Raw genomic sequence first — 19,984 nt, forward strand, 5'->3', positions numbered from 1 at the left:
GCTATTAAAAAATAAGCTCGAGGCTTTTGTAGGTAAATGGATGTAACTAGAGAGCATACTCATAAGTGAAATAAATTGGGCCCACATATGTAAACATCATATTGTCTCCTTGGTGTAGGAAACTGAAAGACTAGGTAAAACTCAAAACGTACAATAGATGACAGGAAAGGGAAAGAAATTGCTCAAAGGAAGGAACGACTGGGATGAGGGAAAGAAGAAAAGAGAAAGAAGGAAGGCAAAACATAAATATATATATATATATATATATATATGAATAGCTGCGATGACTGTATTGCTGTTGTCTGATGGTGTATCGAAATGAACAGTTAATGCTCACAATTTTTTATGTTCTGATCGACTTTGCATGTTTGTGTCTGGTGGTCTGAGCAACTGATTTGAAGGCAACAATATGCAGTGGAATTACAATGGTGAACTCCTACCATCTTGTGTATTGAAACTCTCTAATATCTCTAATGTTTCATTGAAGAATTATTTTCTTAATCTCTTTAATGGTTTGATCAATCTTTCATTCTTACATATGATAATCTGAACAATGCAGCTGAGGATAGCAGTATGCAACATAACAACCACTGTTGATTTGTATTAATTTGTCTTGAGATCCTGTATCACTTTGAATGTTTTTGCTTTGATTTATGTTCGTGATACTGGTATGCTGCTACTGTTCTTTGTTTGTTTGTTTCTCATGTACTACTCTCTTTAAAATAAAAAAAAATAAAATGGGTTTTCAAAAAAAAGGGTAATTATGCTGTTGACACTGTACCTTTAAGTGTAGGAATTAACCGAATCACTCCCTCTACACAAATAGATTTTAATACTTCAATTTATCTAGCAGATTTTAGACAAATGGTAAGTAAAGGGAAAAGATCTCAAAATATCCAGTCCCTTCAATAAAACCTTACTTAGTGTATCCTTTATCCATCTAAAATAGGCGTCATTTCATTTCTGCCACAGCTAAATCTGTTTTCTCTTGTTCTGAAGAGAGCATGAACAGGGTAGCAGACAGAGGAGGAAGAGGCACCAACCTCCTGCATTTCTGACCTTGTTTTTATCTTTCAATTGATCGGAGCATACTTTCATCAGTATCAAGCCTAACAGGATTCACTGCGTTGAAGGAACCTTACTATAAAAATAACTACGAAGGGCAGTCCTTCCCATTGGGCCTCCGAGACACATGTCTATGAGAAAGTAGCTATGGCAGCACAGAAACCGCACGAGCAATAACTCTCTCCTTGCGTGAGAATCACTTTAGCTGGTGCTAACACTGTGTAGTCAATGAAGGAGATCACCAAGATGATGCAATTTCAAACCTTCCGAAATCCCCAAGTCTCAGAAACACCTAGGGGAAATCTTCCATCTAAAATTAGTATAGAACTGCTAATAAAGATATTGTAGAGTGCAACTTCATAAAATATTCATCTTACTTTTAAATTGTTTCCAAATCTTCCCTTGCTAACTTAGATACCATGGTGTAACACAGAAACAGTACCTTCTGTGAAACAGCTTCTTCCAATTCCTGGTGTGTGGCTGTTCGTTTGTATTATGTATTGATACATGTATATTGATCACTAGGTTTTAAATTTGCAAACTATAATAATTCTACTTCTTAAGGAAATAAAGAATTTCACAGAACCCGCAAACCCCAACCTGTGTTTCTAATTGCATTAGTCCTTTTGCATTAAGGTTCATAATAAGAGCCAACATACAATCAAGTGAACATAAATGTTAAACTTATTAGACAAAAATTAACAGAAACACAATAGAGTTAAAGTAAACATACACTCTGCTTTGTGTCTGTAGCCATTTAAAACATGAACATAAATTGAAGCCTTTCTAATTGTCTCTCCTCAAACTACTTCAATATGGCAGTCTTTCATTTTATTTCACTTCACGATGGGAGGAATTCACAGTGAATACTTGTAAAGGGAACAGATGCCAGCAAAGGAATCCAGAGTTTAAAAACAGCCATCTGGGAGCCAGTTTATCCACATTTTATCTACTCTTCTCATCCTAGAAAGTGCCTTGTCATTTACCTGTGCTTCACAGGGGTTAAATAAGCTGGAGATAATAATCGTACATTTGGCAAAGGCACGCCAGTAAGGAGAGCAATGTGCTTAGTACACACAAAAAAGGGTGTGCAATTATCTCACTATAAAATAGGTAAAACTGTGCTCTTGATTATCGACCTTGTGTAGCTCTTTCAACTGAACCCACTCTGGGCAGTTCAACAATACTAGCTTTTTCATTTCTTCTTTATTACACATAAACTATAGTAAAAAGAATTAAATTAAGCTGAAATACTAGATCTCGAGTTTTAAAATTATCTTTAAGTGAAGGAATAACACTGATACCTCTTCCTGTGGCTATAGGACCAGCAGGACTCTCACTCCAAACATCTTCCAGACATTTTTTGACTCCCTGTACCATCAGCTGTGACAACGGACAGGTCTCGTAAGGCACAGCTGATAAGAACTTTTCTACTCTCAAATTCGACTACCACCTTGTTTAGGTGAAGGGGAATGCTAGCTTCAAGATGCCCCCCACGTTTCATGTATTTGAGACTTGATCCCCAAGTCAGGTTAATGGGATTAGCAGGTGGAATGATTTGCAGGGGAGGTGATGAGGGTCAGAGAAGGGCCCGCGAATGGGCCTCCACCAGGGCATTAGCAGGTTTATAAAAAGGGGACGAGACTTAAGGCAGCAAGCTGGCTGTTTTGCAATGTGATACCTTCCACCATGCTATGATCCAAAAATCACACTAAGATCCTCCCAAGATGCCCAGCAGATGCCAGCACTGTGGCAGACTTTCCAGCCTGCCAAACCACAAGAGCAAACTTTTATTCTTTATAAACTACCCAGTCTGCGGCACTCAGCTACAGCATCAGAAAATGAAACTCAGACAAGGATGGAGTGTCCATGTGAAACACAAGTGGTCAGCCAGGCGGAATCACACTGACCTCTAGGGCCCAGAGGTATTATGCTAGGTACCCACAGCTAAGGTACCATCAAGTAGGAAAAACAGCCTTATGATAGTATAATAGATGCTAGTTTTGTTTTATAGATTTGCAGTCCTTTGTGCACATTAAATGCAGAGTTTTCATTAACTCTCTTCTTCCACGCAACCTATCACTGCTTTTTGAAATGCAATGAAATTTCTTGTGCTCAATTAAGAAGCTAACTTGGGAGAGGTCATGAGTAGAATAAAATAAAAGGATCCCTTGAGAGGCTACTGTAACAACAGGAATAAGAGATGGGTACTAGCAAGAGAAATTATGAGAAATGGTGAGATTCTAGGTAAATTCTGAAGGAAGTCCTCAAAGATTTGCTAACAGAAGGAGAACTCTGTACTTTGAGGACAGAGCCAGTTACCTAGCATGAGAAACACTGCAGGAAGAACAGGGACAAATGGAAACTTTTTCATTTATACTAAGTGTGAGATGGCTATCAGACATCAAGTGTAGATGTCAAGGGACAATCAGATACCAAACCAGGGGCTCCGGAAAGGACATGTTATATAAGTATTTTGAGCTGTAGAGGTAAACAGGGTCACTAGGCTGAAGGAGAGACACAATCGGAAGAAACCAAGGGACTGCATCCCAGCAGGGAAGAGAAGGACATAGCAAAGGAAATGAACAACAAAAAAGATGGGGTGAGGTGGACAGAGACTTAAGAGGAAAACCAGGAATGTGGTGTCCTGGAAGCCTAAGAGAAGAATTTGAAGGAGGAAAAGGTCATTGTGTCCAACACTGATGACAGATCAAATAATATGAGAACTAAAGAAGGACCATCAGATTCTGAGATACGGAAATCAATAATGAACTTGATGAGGGCAGCTGCAGTGACTACTGAGGAGAGGGAAGGGGAGGGAAGAGGAGGGGAAGGAAAGGAAAGAAAACTGGGCAGGGGGTAAAAAACAAGGTGGGGATGACATTTGGGGGGGAGGTCAATAAAAATCCGGAAAGTTTTATTCTTATTTTTGTCAGAATGATTTAAAAGTAACTTTTTATAATATTAATGGGAGACCAGTTTTATCTACAAATACCAATGCAGCACGAGAGCCTACTCTTTACATATCTTTTAAGAAAACAGAAAAGAGAATCAAGTTTCTAAAAGAAAAGTAGTGTTCACTTCCACAGTATGCTGCCAATGCCGGGTTCTATGCATTCACTCCAGTGCTCTGTTAATGGCTCTGGCATTTACAGCAATTTGGTGCAAATAAGATCTCAATAATTTGCTGTTCAACTAAAAAGTTGAACCATTTGACACCAATTTGTAATACAGAAAGAACTTCTATAATAACTTTAAATTTCACTATGTACACTGTACAACCCAAAAGTAGCACTTACAGGATTATATTTCTGAAAGAACTATGTACTTTAATATGTAATTTTCAAATTATTCCAGATTATAATGTGTGTTAAAAGATTACAAAAAATTTTTATGCATCACCATGCAACTTATGGAACTGAATGTTAAACCACCACATAATGGTAGATATGAAGCACGCCACAAACATATTTCAATGTAACTTACTCAATCAGTGTTGGCTATATTAAAATGGTAAAATTCTAAATCAACCTATTCAATAAAGATTCTTGAATTTTTAAAAGTATTTTTCAGGGCTGGGGATTTAGCTCAGTGGCAAAAGCGCCTGCCTGGCAAGCGCAAGGTCGTGAGTTCGGTTCCCGGTACCGGAGAAAAACCAAAAAAAAAAAAAAAAAAAAATTAAAGTATTTTTCAATCACATCTTCTAATCCTCTATATTTGTTCACAAATTATATCCTTGGTTCTGAAATGTGCTCAAAGGTATTGGGAGATTATTTTTAATGGATAAATAGAAGGTAAGAGGTAACAGTAGATAGTAAAAGCAGGAATGTGGCAACACCAGATAGCTTTTCTTAACAAGATCCCTTTAGCCAGTATTAATATGTATTCAAGTGACCAAGAAAGATAGAATTTAGGTACAGGGCTTTAGGTAAAAATGTCACCAAAAGTCTCATTATTCCTAACTTCACAATGAGATTTTATCCAGCCAAATAAAAATTAACTTTAATTTCATGAGCACTACATGAAACATGGCTCTATATAGACAAAATCCTATCTCTACTACTAATGTAGACACATACCATTTTATTACTTAGAAAAAACTTTTATATACTGTTAGGTTATTAAGCATTTGTAACTATGAAAAACAGATGTATATTGATGTAAAAACAGAAGATCAGAAGGTTGCCAAAAGTCACCAAGATACCTTATCACCAAATCCCACCAGCTTTCCTAATCCATGGGGTGGCCAGTAACTACACAGCCCAATAGCAACGTTGAAAAGACATAATCATGAGTCCTCTTTAAAAGTCGAAGGTCTCTGGTACTTTCTTTGTGGTCAGCAGTTACTACACCAGCAAAATGTGAGAGAGGGACAGAGTTACCTGGACGATAACACACTTGCCAAAACCATCCTTTAGATCTCTGTCCTCCAGGAACACTGACCCGTTCCAGGAACTGGTGGATGCCTCCTGCTCAAAACTGGTTTAGAGGTGAGTTTCCCAATCACCAAAAGCCTAACAGGATCAGCTATAGATTTATTTTGTGGTTTTTTTTTTTGTACGGTACAAAGCCCAGTACCAGACCTACTCAATCAGGATTTCCCGAAATGAACACAGCCTGTGCGTTGTGTCAGACTGCTAATTTCTCCCAGTACCTGCCTCCCCTTTCCCCAGTAACAGCCCAAGTGACCGCCAGGCTATATTACCCTCCAGCTGGAGGAGTAACGTTCTCAGTCTCTTTGGCAGCTATGGCTACATTAACAAGTTTCAGACAAGAAGAATATAAGTATTGAGCAGAATTTACCAGACTGACTCCAAGAGGAAGACATACCCCTTTTCCTGGCCCTTCCTCCTTTCTGCTGACTGGAACTTAATACTTGGAGGAACAACTCCCAACACTTGGAGCTGCCATGCTAGCTCCAATTGCCCACCTCCTGTCTCCTTTAAAGTCAAAGAAAAGCATTATTTCTAAGCTAATGTTCTTTGGGGTTTTTTTGCTTGTTAAATACTAATACGTGTAATTTTTATAAAGCACCAGATTATTTTGATGTGACTATAGGATACATATTGATTTAGAAGAATTTTAGTTTAGTTAAAAACTATACACCAAAGGGTACAATTAGATAGGAGAAATAACTCCTAATGTTCTACTGTACAGTAGGGTAACTATGGTTAACATTAATTCTAGAGTTCAAAATAACTTAGGAAGGAGGATGGACTTGGGACAATAAGTATTCGGGAGATGGATATGCCAATTAACCTGCACTGATCACTGCACGCTGTACACATATATGGAACTAACATGCTACAACCATAAAAATGAACATTTATTATGAGTTACAAATACAAACAGAAAGTGCACCAAAGCATAAGCAACATAAATTTTAAAACTTTGGTGCATCAAAGAACATGATCAAACAAATAAAGACAATATACAGAATGGAAGAAAATACTTGTAAATCATATATCTGACGAGAGTCTACTATCTAGTATATGTGTAAGTATATAAAGAATTCTTACAACTCAGTAAGAAAAACTCAATTAAACAACAGAAAAGGACATGAATAGATATTTCTCCAAAGAGGATATGCAAATAGCCAACAAGTATGTGAAAAGATCAACATATTTAGTCATTAGGTGAAAGCCAATCATAACCGTAATGATAAACACTACTTCATAACCCCTAGAGTAGCTACAACTGGGAGTGGGGTAACTGTGAAGGATGTGAAGAAATATGAATTTTTCTCTATTGCTAATGAGAATGTAAAATGTTATAGAAAACAAATTATATATATAATATATATATATACAGTACTACTCATCCATAAAAATAAAGTATTAAAAAAGAATAAAGTATTAATACATGCTACAATGCACATGAACTTCAAAAATACTATAAACAGAGGTCATATATTGTCTGATTCCATTCATATGAAATGTCTAAACAGTCTAATTCTTAGAGAGAGCAGGTTAGTGGCTTTTAGGGACTAGGAACAGAGTGAGGATGGGGTGTAACTGCTTCATGAGCAAGGTTTCCCTTTGGGGTAGCTGCACATTGTAAATGTACTAAATGTCACTGAATACTAAATGTCACTGAATACTATGTTCAAAAAACATAATTTCATGTTGAGAATCCCACCTCAATGGCTAAAAATGCTTTTCTAAAATTTAATTCCTAAAAAAACAAACAAGCACTTCTCGTACAACCAGATGACTCTAAGGAAGAACGATTATGTCCATACATACTTGCATACAAACACTGACATTCTGTTTGAAATAGCCCAGAACTGGAAATAACCTGAATGTCCCCCAACAGTGAATAGTGATGTGGTACAGGCATAAAAAGCAATATTCTGCAACTAAAAAGAATGAAGCACTGATACAGGTAACAACACAGATGAATCTAAACATTAACTGTTATGAGTTGAAGAACCCAGAGCTCTTCCTTCCAAAAGTAGATACTGCTGGTTCCATTTCTACATGATTCTGCAAATTTTCTACTATTCCCTAATGATAGAAAGCTGCCTATGGACAGAGGCAGGAGAAGGAACAGGAGGCATCACAAAGAGGAAGTAGTCCTTATCTTGCTGTGGTGCTGGCTTAAACAATGTAAGCACAGATCAGAACTCATTACACTTTAATCATGTGCAGCTCACCATATACCAATAATTACCTTAACAAAGCTGTAAGAAATAATAACAATTAGCAATAGGAAAGGCAGTGAAGCAAGACTGCTCATGTACTGACAGTGGAAATTAAAACGATACATTTCTTATATGGTCTTAATGTTTCTGAATAGCTACGACAAAGAAAAACATTCCCTCTGACAGCAAACAACATGTAGGATACTAAACAGCAATGGATAATGTGTGTGTTTGCAAACCAGTGAATGAACTGAGACACAACAAAATTTTACCGGTTGTTCCTGGACTCTGGTTTTATATTCTTCTCCATACAGAAAATATTTTTCTGTAAACTTCTGTGTGTCTTCCATATATACTGTATAACTTCATAATTATCAAAATACTTTTAAACATGTCTGTTTGCACCATCTCATTTTTGCATTAAATCTGCAATGCATCAAATGTCAAATGATGTCTTAAACAGAACACCTGGCTTTCTCAGACATCATCTAGCAGAGCAGCCCAACCTGAGAACTTGCTAAGCACACTGTCTCCTCAGGGTCACAAAGCTTCTACATAAGAATAGATGATGCATCTCTAACCACTGCCCACAGGCCTATACCTTCTATGCCTTTTTATGATAAAGGTTTTTGGAATACAGCAGAGCAAATTATCATTTTTAAAGGCAGAGAAATTTAAGCACGATTTAAACAAATCTTATTTTCAGAGGTCATTCATGGGCTCTGTAGGTGACAGTCCCACAATGAAAACGACTGTTATTTATAGAAGAAATAACACTATAGCAACTCTAATTTTGTTGTTGTTGTTGTTGTTACTGCAGTACTGGCAACTGAACCCAGTTCTCCCACTGAGCTACATCCCCAGCCTTTTTTATTTGGAGACAGAGTGACAAATTATTTTATTTTGGGACTAAGTTGCCTGGGCTGGCTTTACATTTGAGATTATCCAGCCTCAGTCTCCCAAGTAGCTGGGATTATAAAATGTGAGCCACCACGCCCAACTCTAACCTTAATTTTTTCAATGAACTTTACTGAGGTTACAGGTAACACATTCATTTTAAGCACACAGGTCAGTGAATTTTACTAATATATATATATCACACAACAAGCACCACTAGCAAGATACATTTCTAGTTCTGCTTCCTCCACTCTCTCATGGGACCCTTCACCAACCTGCTCCCCAGACCAGCCGACCACTCTTGATCACTCTTGATCACTCCAGATTACATCTGCCTTTTTTAAATAAATGTACTTTTCTGTGTCTGGCTTCCTTCATCTAGGGAAAGACTGTCAGATTCAACTATGTTATTGCAAGAATAAGTAGTTCTTTCCTTTTTACACTATGGAGAACTAGTCTTCTGTGCCACTATAACATGATTTTCTTTTAGCTCCATCTCCAAAAATAGATTTATGTATATGACAAAAACTATTAAGCCCATAAAGACAGTAGGTTTCCACATATAAAATGCTGATGCTTTATTCTGCTTTAGGAAGTGTTTTCATGGCTCTCAAACTGGGGTGGAGGAATTAAAATACGCTAGAGCCACAAGTAAGTTCAACTTCAGTTGAAGGAACTATTTTAAATATCTTTAAATGGTGGTCCTCATTTTGCTGGTCATGACACATGAAGAAACTGGTTATTTCCACAGCACACTGGAGACAGAGCAGCTGGTCTGGGGCTCTGGTCACTTGAAAATGGCCAGAAATGATCAAGAAGATCATTTATCTTAAGACCACAACTTGGACAGCTCTAATATGAAATTTAAAAGAGCAAATATTCCTGTTTCAGTAAGCTATAATTTTATTTAAAAATGGTATGAGCAAATAAAAGTTTATATAAAATATTGAAAATAAAATATTTACCAAGCAACTAAAATGATTTTGAAATTCTTGAAGTCCTAAAACAGTGAATACGGTTTATCTTCTGTTCTTCAGGTAGGTTTAATTTTTTTTCTGACCCCTTCTCAAGAAATATCATGTGGTCTATGGCCATACCACCCTGAACGCTCCTGATCGCGTCTCAAGTATCATGTGACCAACAGCTCTGAATTGGTACTCAAGCGCCCTTCTCGGCCTCAGTGTTATACAAAGTGATTCACTCCACTGTACTCTTCACCCAATGAATATTCATCTACCATCCAATACATCATCATTCCAGGCCTCAGGAATCACCACTTAGTAGACAAAACAATAAGCCTGCACTCACTGAAATGATAGCCTATACCTGGGGAAGAAACAGGTAAATTAGTGGAATAGTGAGTATGTTGGACGGTGGGAAATATCACACACAAAAACAGATCTTCGAAGACAGGGATGTCACCCAGGAGTCCCAGGGGACCCACTGAAGAGGGACCACTGGGTGAAAGGCTGGCAAGGGGTGGCAGAGCACAGGCCAGCACTGAGGAGGAGAATGGGCTGGGTGGAGAGGAGCAAAGGTCTGAGGAGGGATGGGCTCACCCGTCTATGGAGCAAGAAGCCGCTGTCCTCAGAATGAAGCAAGGAGGGCGAGTGCAAAGCAGAACAGGCCCAGGAGAGAGCAGGCCCACCCACAGGGCCTCGCAGCCCTGCTGCACCGGAGGCTCCCCACGGGAAAACCAAGGAGCCACTCGCTCTGCGCTCACCTCCATGTGGAGCACCACACTACAGTTTCTGGAGTACGCGCTCGAAGAAAAAGCCTGCGAAGGACCAGTCAGGAGAAAAGAGGAAGGGATGACCTGGAAATCTCGACACAGTAGTAACATTGATGGAACTTGAAGACGTTTGGCTTGAGGAAAACAACTCATTAACTGCTCCAAATAAATACCTGAGAAATTGTCACCAGACAGGAAATACGCTTTCACTTGATGCTGCACAGCACAGAGGATTTGTGAATTTAAAGGGGGAGGGAGGGATAAAATCTTCCTTAATGTAAAGTAACCTTCTAGTACTTATAGTTCTCCTGCAGTACAATGGGAACATCAGTGTTGCTTATGCCAGGTATATGCTAAATACATACTGGCCTACACACTCCTCACACCCACAGCCCTGTAAAGTTATTACTACCAATGAGGAAACTCAAGCACAGAACAATTACATGACCCGCCTAAGGTCCCCATATCTAGTGGCAGCCTGTCTATATCAAACCCAGATTTGTATGACTCAAGCCTCAAGCTCTTAACACAAGAGCATATGTTGCCTATATATTCACGGATGGAAGTGCTTACTTATAGTATAAAATGACTGGCTGGCAGAAGTTGTAGAGAAGATTCCTGCAGATGGAAGAAAATCAGATGATCTCTGAGATCCCTGTAATAATTTTGCAAATTAAATTTTTTTCCAAGTTTCAATCCTCAAGTTTTCCTTGGCTTCACAGTTTGTAGAAACTTTTGTTCTAAGCATGGCTAGAGATCAAACAAAAATCATCTAAATATAAAGTGGTAAATCTTCTATTCTGTTCCCATACTGATCATTTTTCTGGTTTTGAGAAATACATATTCTATTTTATTACTTCTCATGTACCCTCAAATACAGCAATTTCTTTTTTGGTAGTGGGGATGGAACCCAGGGACTTTACACTGAGCACCCCCAACCCTATGCCCACACACGTGCACCTGTGCTTTATGTTTTGTTTTGAGATAGGGATGCTAAGTTGCCCAGGTCTGGCTCAAATTTGCAATCCTCTGGTCTCAATATCTCAGAGTGTTGGATCAAATCCCTTAATTCATATTTTCTACCTTTGGTGATTCGAACACATATGGCCTTATTTTCCTATGCTAACTCTAAGTAAACCTTTTTTTCCCATACTTCACACCCTTTAGGATGGCTCCTATTAGAGGGGCAGGAGAGCTCGTGAGGACACAAAAGAAATCAGAATCCTTGGCTCTGCTGAGGGGAACATGAAATGGTGCAGCTGCTATGGAAAAAAACATGATGATTCTTTAAAAAAAATGGAAAGTAGAATTACCATATGATCCACCAATCCCACTGAAAAGAAAGCAGAGGAAGCAGAGGTATTTATACACCCATGTCCACAGAGGATTCTGTACAACAGCCAAAGGGAAGAGGCAACCCAAGTGTCCCTGGCCAGTGAATGGATGAACAAATACAGTACACGCATACAAGGGAGTTACAGTCAGCCTTACATAAAGGGTAATTCTACAGGAGAATATTGCAGTGCAGTGACTGCCAAGCTGTGAGGTTACAGAAAGAAAGGCCACTGTCTAACATGGTATGGGAGTAAGACCCCAGTGTTGGTTTCGGGGGTATTTTTCAAGGGAAAACAATGTCATACAGGACACTTTTTTATATGATTATTTATAAGAGTCACCCAAAGAATGATATACAAAAGAGTACAGGAAATCTGTCCACACACTATAGACCAGCAATCTAGCTGAGGGCCTGGATCCCACAGAAATGTCCTGCAAGAGTCTGGCTGAATACCCAGAGCTCATAACAATTCCTCCCAGGTGTCCACCTGGAGGCCCCGAGCCCATAACAATATCTCATGTAGGCCTGTTTCATGGATCTGCACTGCGAAAGCCCAAAGGTCAGTGGTAGAATCTAGGAAGTCTGTGCCAGAGGGATGAAGGATCTGTGCTAGCAGGGTGAGGGATCTGCACTGGGCCAGGAAGTGATGCTCAGAAGAACCAGAGCTCCCCTGAAAGGTACCACAGCCATCCTCGGCAACAGTGAGGTCCCGAGCTCCTCCGATGATCAGGATGGCTGAGTTCCCATCAGGGAAGCCAACGCAGCAAGCTTCTCTAGGAGACCGGCAGTGCACCAACTTCCCCTCCAGAGCCAGGAAGCAATGCTCCAAGTGAGGACCAGAGCTCCCCCAAGGTGAACCAAAGCCATTCTCTGCCAAAGAGGTCCCAAGTTCCTTGGAGGATGAAAACTGCCAAGTTCATCAGGAAAGCCAGCATGACGAGCTCCTCCAAAACAACCAACAGTTCCTTACAGCTTCTACCAGCTCCAACAGCCTTTCTACACTCCCAACAGCCAACTTTCTCCTTCTCCAGCTATGTCTCTTTTGCTGCGGGCAACAGTCCTCAGGTGGGCCTCCCACACCCAGCATCATGCTTACTCAGTTCAGCTGGAGATTGCAAGTTGACCACCAGTTATCAATCCACTACAACCCCTAAGTGATGGGGCCCACGTGAATACTGTGGACAAGCCACACATCTGCCTACGAATTCTCTTAAGGCCCAAATGAACAAATACAATCAATTATACCCTTTTAATTGTCCACAAGGAGAAAAAAAATACCAGTTCTTTAGGGAAAACAAAATTCCTTTCGGCCCTTTGCTCTAATTTCTCACGCAAGGTAATATATAGGGGAACAAAAATGTTAAGATGGCAAAATGATCATGTTATCAAAGCTAATTTATTTTTTAAAACTCATCAACAGGAGCTGGGGATTTAGCTCAGTGGCACAGTGCCTGCCGGGCAAGCACAAGGTCATGAGTTCAATTCCCAGTACCGGAAAAAAAAAAAAAAAAAAAAAAGACATTTAAAACTCAACAGAAACTGGGGGTCTAACTCAAACAACTCCAAGGATCATTTTCTGAAAATAAAAAAAAGTCTAGTCTAATCTTAGGATAAAATTTAAAATATTGGGAGAAATGGTCATATTCCAGCTTCTTCTAAAATGCAACTTCTACCAACAAAAATTTCCTAAATATATGGACAGCAATTTCCTATTTAAAAAAAATAAGACTATAGGTATTCTGTGCAAAATCTGAAGACATTTCAGTATTCTTGGCCATCTGGTTCTTATTTCTAAATTTGGTACCCTTTTGTCAAATTGAAAAATAGCTTGTATAGATGCCACATCAGCTTTGAAAAAAAGGTTGATTGGCTTATCTGATGGATGAATTTAGTTTAACTAATTCAAATCATGTTTACAGTGGGTTGTTCTTCAGTACTAAATCTAGATGCACAGCCCTGGATTTTGTTCTAAGTTTTGCATCCTGCTACTTACATAAGCTTGGGAACTACACTATTTTTTTCTCTAGGTCCTTATCTTCTGTGTAAACTAAAGCAGAACTGATCAATCATTTTGAAACTGTGTTTATGGAGGGCCTTAGTGGATCAGAGTACTTTTATCTGTCTTTTACCTGTGTTATGCACTGGCATCTGTATCTGCTTCCATTTCTCAAAACATTCTTTGAAAAGCAAGAGACTAGATTCCATACAAGATCAATTCTATGACTGAGATGCTAAAGGATGACTCCATAACACAAAGTGAAATAATAAGTGAAAATATTCAAAATTAAATCATTTCTTTCACATGCAAGAAGGTTAGAAAGAATTATACTCATAAAATATCATTTCTAATCTAGCTGTTTAGGACCCAGAGTATCAACAAAATCTCCCTTATTAAAAAAAAAGTTATTGTAAATGACAGCTGATTTCCCAGAAAGAGCTCAAAAAAGCCCAAGGTCCTGAATGTAGCAAGAACTGGGTAAAGGATCAGATGACATCACTAACGGCTAGAATCCAGCTCCTGTACATAACAACATGTTCACATCTGCAGCTTGGGAGGTTATGAGCTCCCTGCTCCCAGGGGACAAGCAACTCCCCTGAAACCCAACCACTGAGCACAACACCTCCGACTCTTGTCATTCCTGTCACCACCTACTGATTCCCATCAGGGTTTCTCTCATCCACAGGCTATGCCACAAACCACTCTACTCTGTCCCGGAAGTGTACAGAAATTCTTTGTAAGAGATCTTCCCGACTATCTGAAATAAGGGGCTTACTATTGTCTCATTTGAGACTCATAACAGCTTGTGAAGTACACAGAAAAGAACTGTGTTTAAAAACACTCTGTCACACAAGAGGAACACAGGCATTAGAATATAGCTCGTCCAGAGTCAAACAGCAAGAAAGAAGCCTGCTACTGAAGCGCACATCACGGATCGGCGGGACGACACCCCACTGCCTTCTTCCTAGGCATCCCCCAGGCTGGAAGTGACAAAGGTTGGGTGGTAAGTAATAGTAAGTATTCAGCATTAAAAGAACATCTGAGGCAGGCTCTTGCTCGTATCTTCCCCTTGGTGCTGGGTCCAAGGTTCTGGGGAGGAGAGAATATGACAGAGCCAAAAAAAAAGAAAAAAAATGCCAGGGATGTAGCTCAGTGGCACAGTGCCTGCCTGGCAAGTGCAAGGTCTTGAGTTCAATTCCCGGCCACCCCCCACAATAAAAGACAGCATTCAGTAGATGGAAAATTCCTCAAAGGACACAAAGGTAGGAAATAAAGAGGTGGGACCTGAAGAAAGGAGACAAGGAAATGATCATTCTTCCACCACTCAAAGCATCAAAGTACAGAAAAGGAAGCACGAAGCAAGGGGAAAAGAAGGTGGTGATCAGAGGTGGGAAAAGAGATGAATACAAATGCCAAGCTGTGGAAATAGAAGCAGTAAGAGAAAAAAACTGCGGAGCATCAAAATCTCCTGCAGGTTGTGGGTGTTTCACGTATCAGCAGGGCAGTACCTGCACTACACACACTGGCAGGCCTCAGTCTGGCAAATGGCGTTTACAAGAATACAAAAATATTAGGGTCTATAAAATAAAGCAACAGAGACAGCGAGCACTGGCACAGTCACCAAATCACAAAGCATCACAACTAAAAAATGTAAGACTTAAAATCTGGCAAAGGACATATTTTGAACAAATTATCTGCTTTCAGGGGGCAGAGAATAACAAATATAGGATCATAGGGAAAAATATAAGGATCCTATAAAAATATAGGATCATAGGGAAAAAACTAACTCCAAGAAAGTGACAGAGAAAATTAATTTAAAAGAAAAGATGCAAAGGATACCAAAGCTGAGGAGAATTATTTGAAAAAATCAAATGAAACGTTAATGAGACTTACTGAGAGGACAGTGGTGAAAGGAGAATTCATTTACAAGAGAAACATTTTTTTTTCAGCAATATTCAAATATGGTATTAGAGAAAAAAAACAGAAGTGTGAGGGCTGGGGATTTAGCTCAGCGGCAAAAGCGCCTGCCTGGCAAGCACAAGGTCGTGAGTTTGGTTCTGGTACCGGAGAAAAAGCAAAAAAAAAAAAAAAAGAAGTGTGGGAAAAGAACACATGATCACAGATCCAATGTGAGTGAAAAAGATGAAAGAGGATAAACACCTTTGTAACAATAAATTTCAAAGCTAACACAGAAAAGATAAATTCCTAGAAATACATAAAACATAAAACTGATCCATAAAGAACAGAAAGCTCAAAGTCTTATAGCATTAAAGATATTTAATTAACAGTTTTTTAAAACTCACAAAGGCTTTTTAAAACTCACATAGTTTTATGACAACGTTCCAAATTTTCAAGAAACAGATCATTTCAAGTTTAAATGAGCTCAGCCGGGCGTGGTGACACATGCCTGTAATCCCAGCACTTGGGAGGCTGAGGCAGGAGGATCGTTGTGAGTTCGAAACCAGCCTGGGCTACAAAGTGAGCTCAAGGCCAGCCTCAACTGCAGAGCGAGACCCTGTCTCAAAAAAGACCAAACAAACAAAAAAAAATTCCTACGAGCTCTTCCTGAAGTATCAAAAGAGGGTGCAGCCCAAAACTCATTTTAAGAGGTCAGATATTAAACCATGATGAGGACAAAATGAAAAGGAAATTACAAGCTGATCTCACGAACATCGAAAGAAACTAAACTGAAGAGACTGTTGAAGAAAATACATGTCCAAATTAGCCCTCATTCCAGAATCCTAAGGATGGTTTATCTTTAGAAGTATAAAAATATCATTTGCTAGCAAAAAAAAAAAAAAAAAACACAAACCTCTTAACAGATGCAGAACATGTGATAGAATTTAACATTTCTTCCTGATTAAAAATTTCAACAGGAATGAGAGAGAACATTCTTAATCTGATAAATGGTATTTATTAAATACCACCCTTCACAGTAAATTGTTACAAGTTTAAAATGTATGTTTTTCTAAAATCAGGGAAGAACACAGTGTCCCCCCACCTCAGCACCCATTCAACATTAACCTGAAGGCTCTGGTCGGCATATCAAGAACAAAACAAATAAATAAATGAATGGATGGAAAGCGTAAGAATTGGAAGGAACTAAACTGTCATTCATGGATTATCGATGTCCATGGATCTCAAGTCACAGTCTCTTCATCTCTACCCCACACAACCCCTACATTTACTACTCTGCTCTCTGTATCCTGCCTTATGCTTCTCAAATGTCCACAGTCAGATTCCAGTGACCACCTGGATCCCAAACCCCACGGACACAATTCGGTTCTTACCCGCACTTCTTGCAGTGTTCTTCTCCCCTGAGCTCCAGATCTTCTCCAGCCTCGCAGGCTATTTTTTTCTCAGTAGTCTCCACTGGCTCCCTTTCTGTCACTTGTCTTTTCAACAACAGATTCAAGCCTTTGATTTCAAACTTTTTCAAGTTATACACCTACAGGACATTATTCACTGCTTAGGTGTGATTACCATTTCATTCAGGTGACACCCAACAGGAATGGTTCCCAAATTTGTTCTGGACAAGGACAAGGATATGCGGACATGTCCAACAGGTATTTCGTCCGCCTACATTCCATTTATGCCAGCCTTAGTCACCTTCCGTTCAGTGACTTAGGGCACAAAGCTGGACATCAATCAGCTCTAACTCCACCTTCCCTTCATTCCTCACATTCAATCTACTATCAGTTCCTATTTATGCTCTGTATTTCTGAAGCATCTTTCGGTTCTATTATGTTCCTTTCCCCCCTTCAGTCACTAATTTGATTCGGGCCCTGATTATCTCTTCAATTTCTTGTACTTGGTGGTCTGCTTACAGCCTGCCCTCTAATCCTTCTCAAAAGGAGCAAATCTGATTAAATCTCTCCCCTGATTAAAATCTTTCAGTGATTCCAACCGCCTAAGGTAAGATTCAAAGTCCTTCAAAGAGAGCCTGCTTCTACTCATTGAGACTAGTTCTTCTATCCTAAGGAAGAATTTGCTAGAATTCATCCTTTTCTGTTATTTCTGGGGTGCACCCTTTGTAAGAATCTATTCAATTCCCTGGTTCCTGTAGTAAACTTTATGTTTTATGCAGATAGACCAGTCTGGCAGTCTCTGGCAGGGTAAACATTAATGAAGTAGTTAAGGAAGAAACTTTATTCAATCCCCAATCCTGCCAAATAAAAACCTTTTTTAAAAAAGAAAGAAACGTTACATAAAGTACTAAGTATCAAATTTACAATGGACCATCATAACAATGTTATATGTTGAACACTTTGAAGTTAAAATAAAAGAAAAATTATGTCTGCATATACAACTCATTCAAAATTCATCTGACTATAAGCCAGACAGTGCCTTCTATACCGGGAGTAGGGAGACAATGAGACAAACTACCACATCTAGGTGATAGTCTTGTACCACTAAGAGATACAAAAGCTTGTCAAGACAGATTACAGGCCATGTCAAGTACGACAAGCCTAGTATGCACATGCACACACACAAAGACCATGCTACCAGTTATTGTTCAAATCTTCCCATAAGTTATCAAAATGAAGTTCAGCTTCATTTTACATGAACTTTTTCTTTGTACTGGGAATCGAACTCAGAACCTCATGCTTGCCAGGCAGGCATTCTGTACATGAACTTTTCATTTGTGTATAATTTATTAGCTAAGTATTTCCCAAATTAATTTACAGTAGTATGGTATTGGGTTATGTATAAAAGATAAAAAATTTAAAATATGTTGAATAATGTGTACCATCTAAAACTTCTACATTTTTCCTTCTTAAAAGCATTAAATTTTTCTTAGAATCCCCAGGGATGACAAACAGTGATATAGTCCAATACCATAAATAGTATTAAATCTATCAAATCTTTTATAAGAATGAAAACAATACATGAGCTCAGGTTATGATACTGCATAACTATTTTGTTATTTTCAACACAGTATTTTAAATGTACCTGTACTGTTTTTATCAACTACCTTCACTTTGAGTACATTTGCTTTTCAATATGGAAAACCCAGCCAGTTTTTTAATGTTCCCCATTCTGCAGCGTGCACAACTGAGCACAAGGAGATTTACAGTACACTGATCACTTTTACTCCATCCCCAAAATTAACCTTTTAAAATGTTTCTAAAATGGGGAGACCAGAGCCCAGCACCTATGCTATATCCACAATGATAAGAATTTCTTTAAAATTCCAGTAAAAGTAATACTGAGCAGAGGCTCCACTAGCTCTCTGGTCTTCACGTCCAGATTCAAAATCTGCTACATTCGAACTGAGCTACCTTGCCAAGTCATCCACTTCAGGGCTAAAAACCAAACACTGGGAGGAGAGATTAACTTTGTTCCATCAAACTGAAAAGAAAGTTTACATTTAGATCCGCATATTCGAGCCTACACATTATTCCACCAACACGAATTTTAAGCATTTTTTTCCTTTGAAAAAGCTTCCTGCTAACCAATGCTATGCCTTCCACATGAAATGCCTTAATTTTGAAAATTAAGAAACTTTAATTTTAATAACTCATAAAAGCTATACAGTACTAAGCTCTTCCCTGGCACTTTTCTCTCCTACCTACCCTCTCTCAAAACCCAGAAAAATCCAGCGCAATTGCAAACACAAAACAACTCGCCACATGCTCTGAATGCTAGGGAACGTGATTCCCCACTGGCTCGGGCTACAAAGAAAGCCCATGAGTAATCAAAAACACTAAATCAAAACATTAAAGTTGAAACCACCTCCCCAACATTAATATAATTCCTTTTTCTCTCTTTAATCTCTTTAATGCATTTCCCCGCGTATTCTTGGAATTTGAGCGGCCTCAGAAGCCCGGGTGCTAAGTTCATCTCAATGTCAGCCAGAATAGAGACATGCAAAAAATCACTAACTTGGAAGGTTATTTAGGACAATAACGTCTTTCACTCTTACTCCTCCCACTCCAGCCCGATTTGACCTAATACTAATATTTAGCAGGGGGGAAAAAATACCAGTAATCGGGCTTGCCCCAGGGGCCCTTCCAGGCAGCGGCGGAGACTGCACACACCCAGCAGGAGACCCTCGCAGGGGAGCGTCCGCCCGCGCGCCCCTCCCCACGCACCCGCTGCACTCCGCTCAGCGCGCACACGCGTCCAACTGTTCTTGGATCTACTCACATCCCTCGCTCACATCTGGCTGCCCAGCCCCCTTCCTTTGCCGTCCTCCGTCGCCCCGCGGCGGACCCAGCAAAGCCACTCAGCACAGCGCCCGCCGCAGGCGCACCCACCCACTCACCTGGCCCGGATCCCCGACCCCGCGCCGGCGCGCTCCGCCCCGCG

At 39.5% G+C, this 19,984-nt stretch overlaps 1 protein-coding gene across 5 annotated transcripts in view; it reads right to left on the reverse strand.

Annotated features, from left to right (window-relative positions):
• Nucleotides 1-19,984, reverse strand: part of Osbpl1a (oxysterol binding protein-like 1A) — a 188,574-nt gene that overhangs the window by 76,141 nt on the left and 92,449 nt on the right. The window contains exon 1 of one of the 5 annotated variants that reach the window (XM_005372719.2): nt 19,941-19,984. The exons of the other annotated variants lie outside the window; for them this stretch is intronic. The gene's annotated coding sequence lies outside the window, so the exon portion shown is untranslated. The remainder of the gene's footprint in view (nt 1-19,940) is intronic. 5 annotated transcript variants of the gene reach the window in all.

Source organism: Chinchilla lanigera, unplaced genomic scaffold (genome assembly GCF_000276665.1).
Source record: "Chinchilla lanigera isolate Chin_1 unplaced genomic scaffold, ChiLan1.0 scaffold00001, whole genome shotgun sequence".
NCBI lineage: Eukaryota > Metazoa > Chordata > Mammalia > Rodentia > Chinchillidae > Chinchilla > Chinchilla lanigera.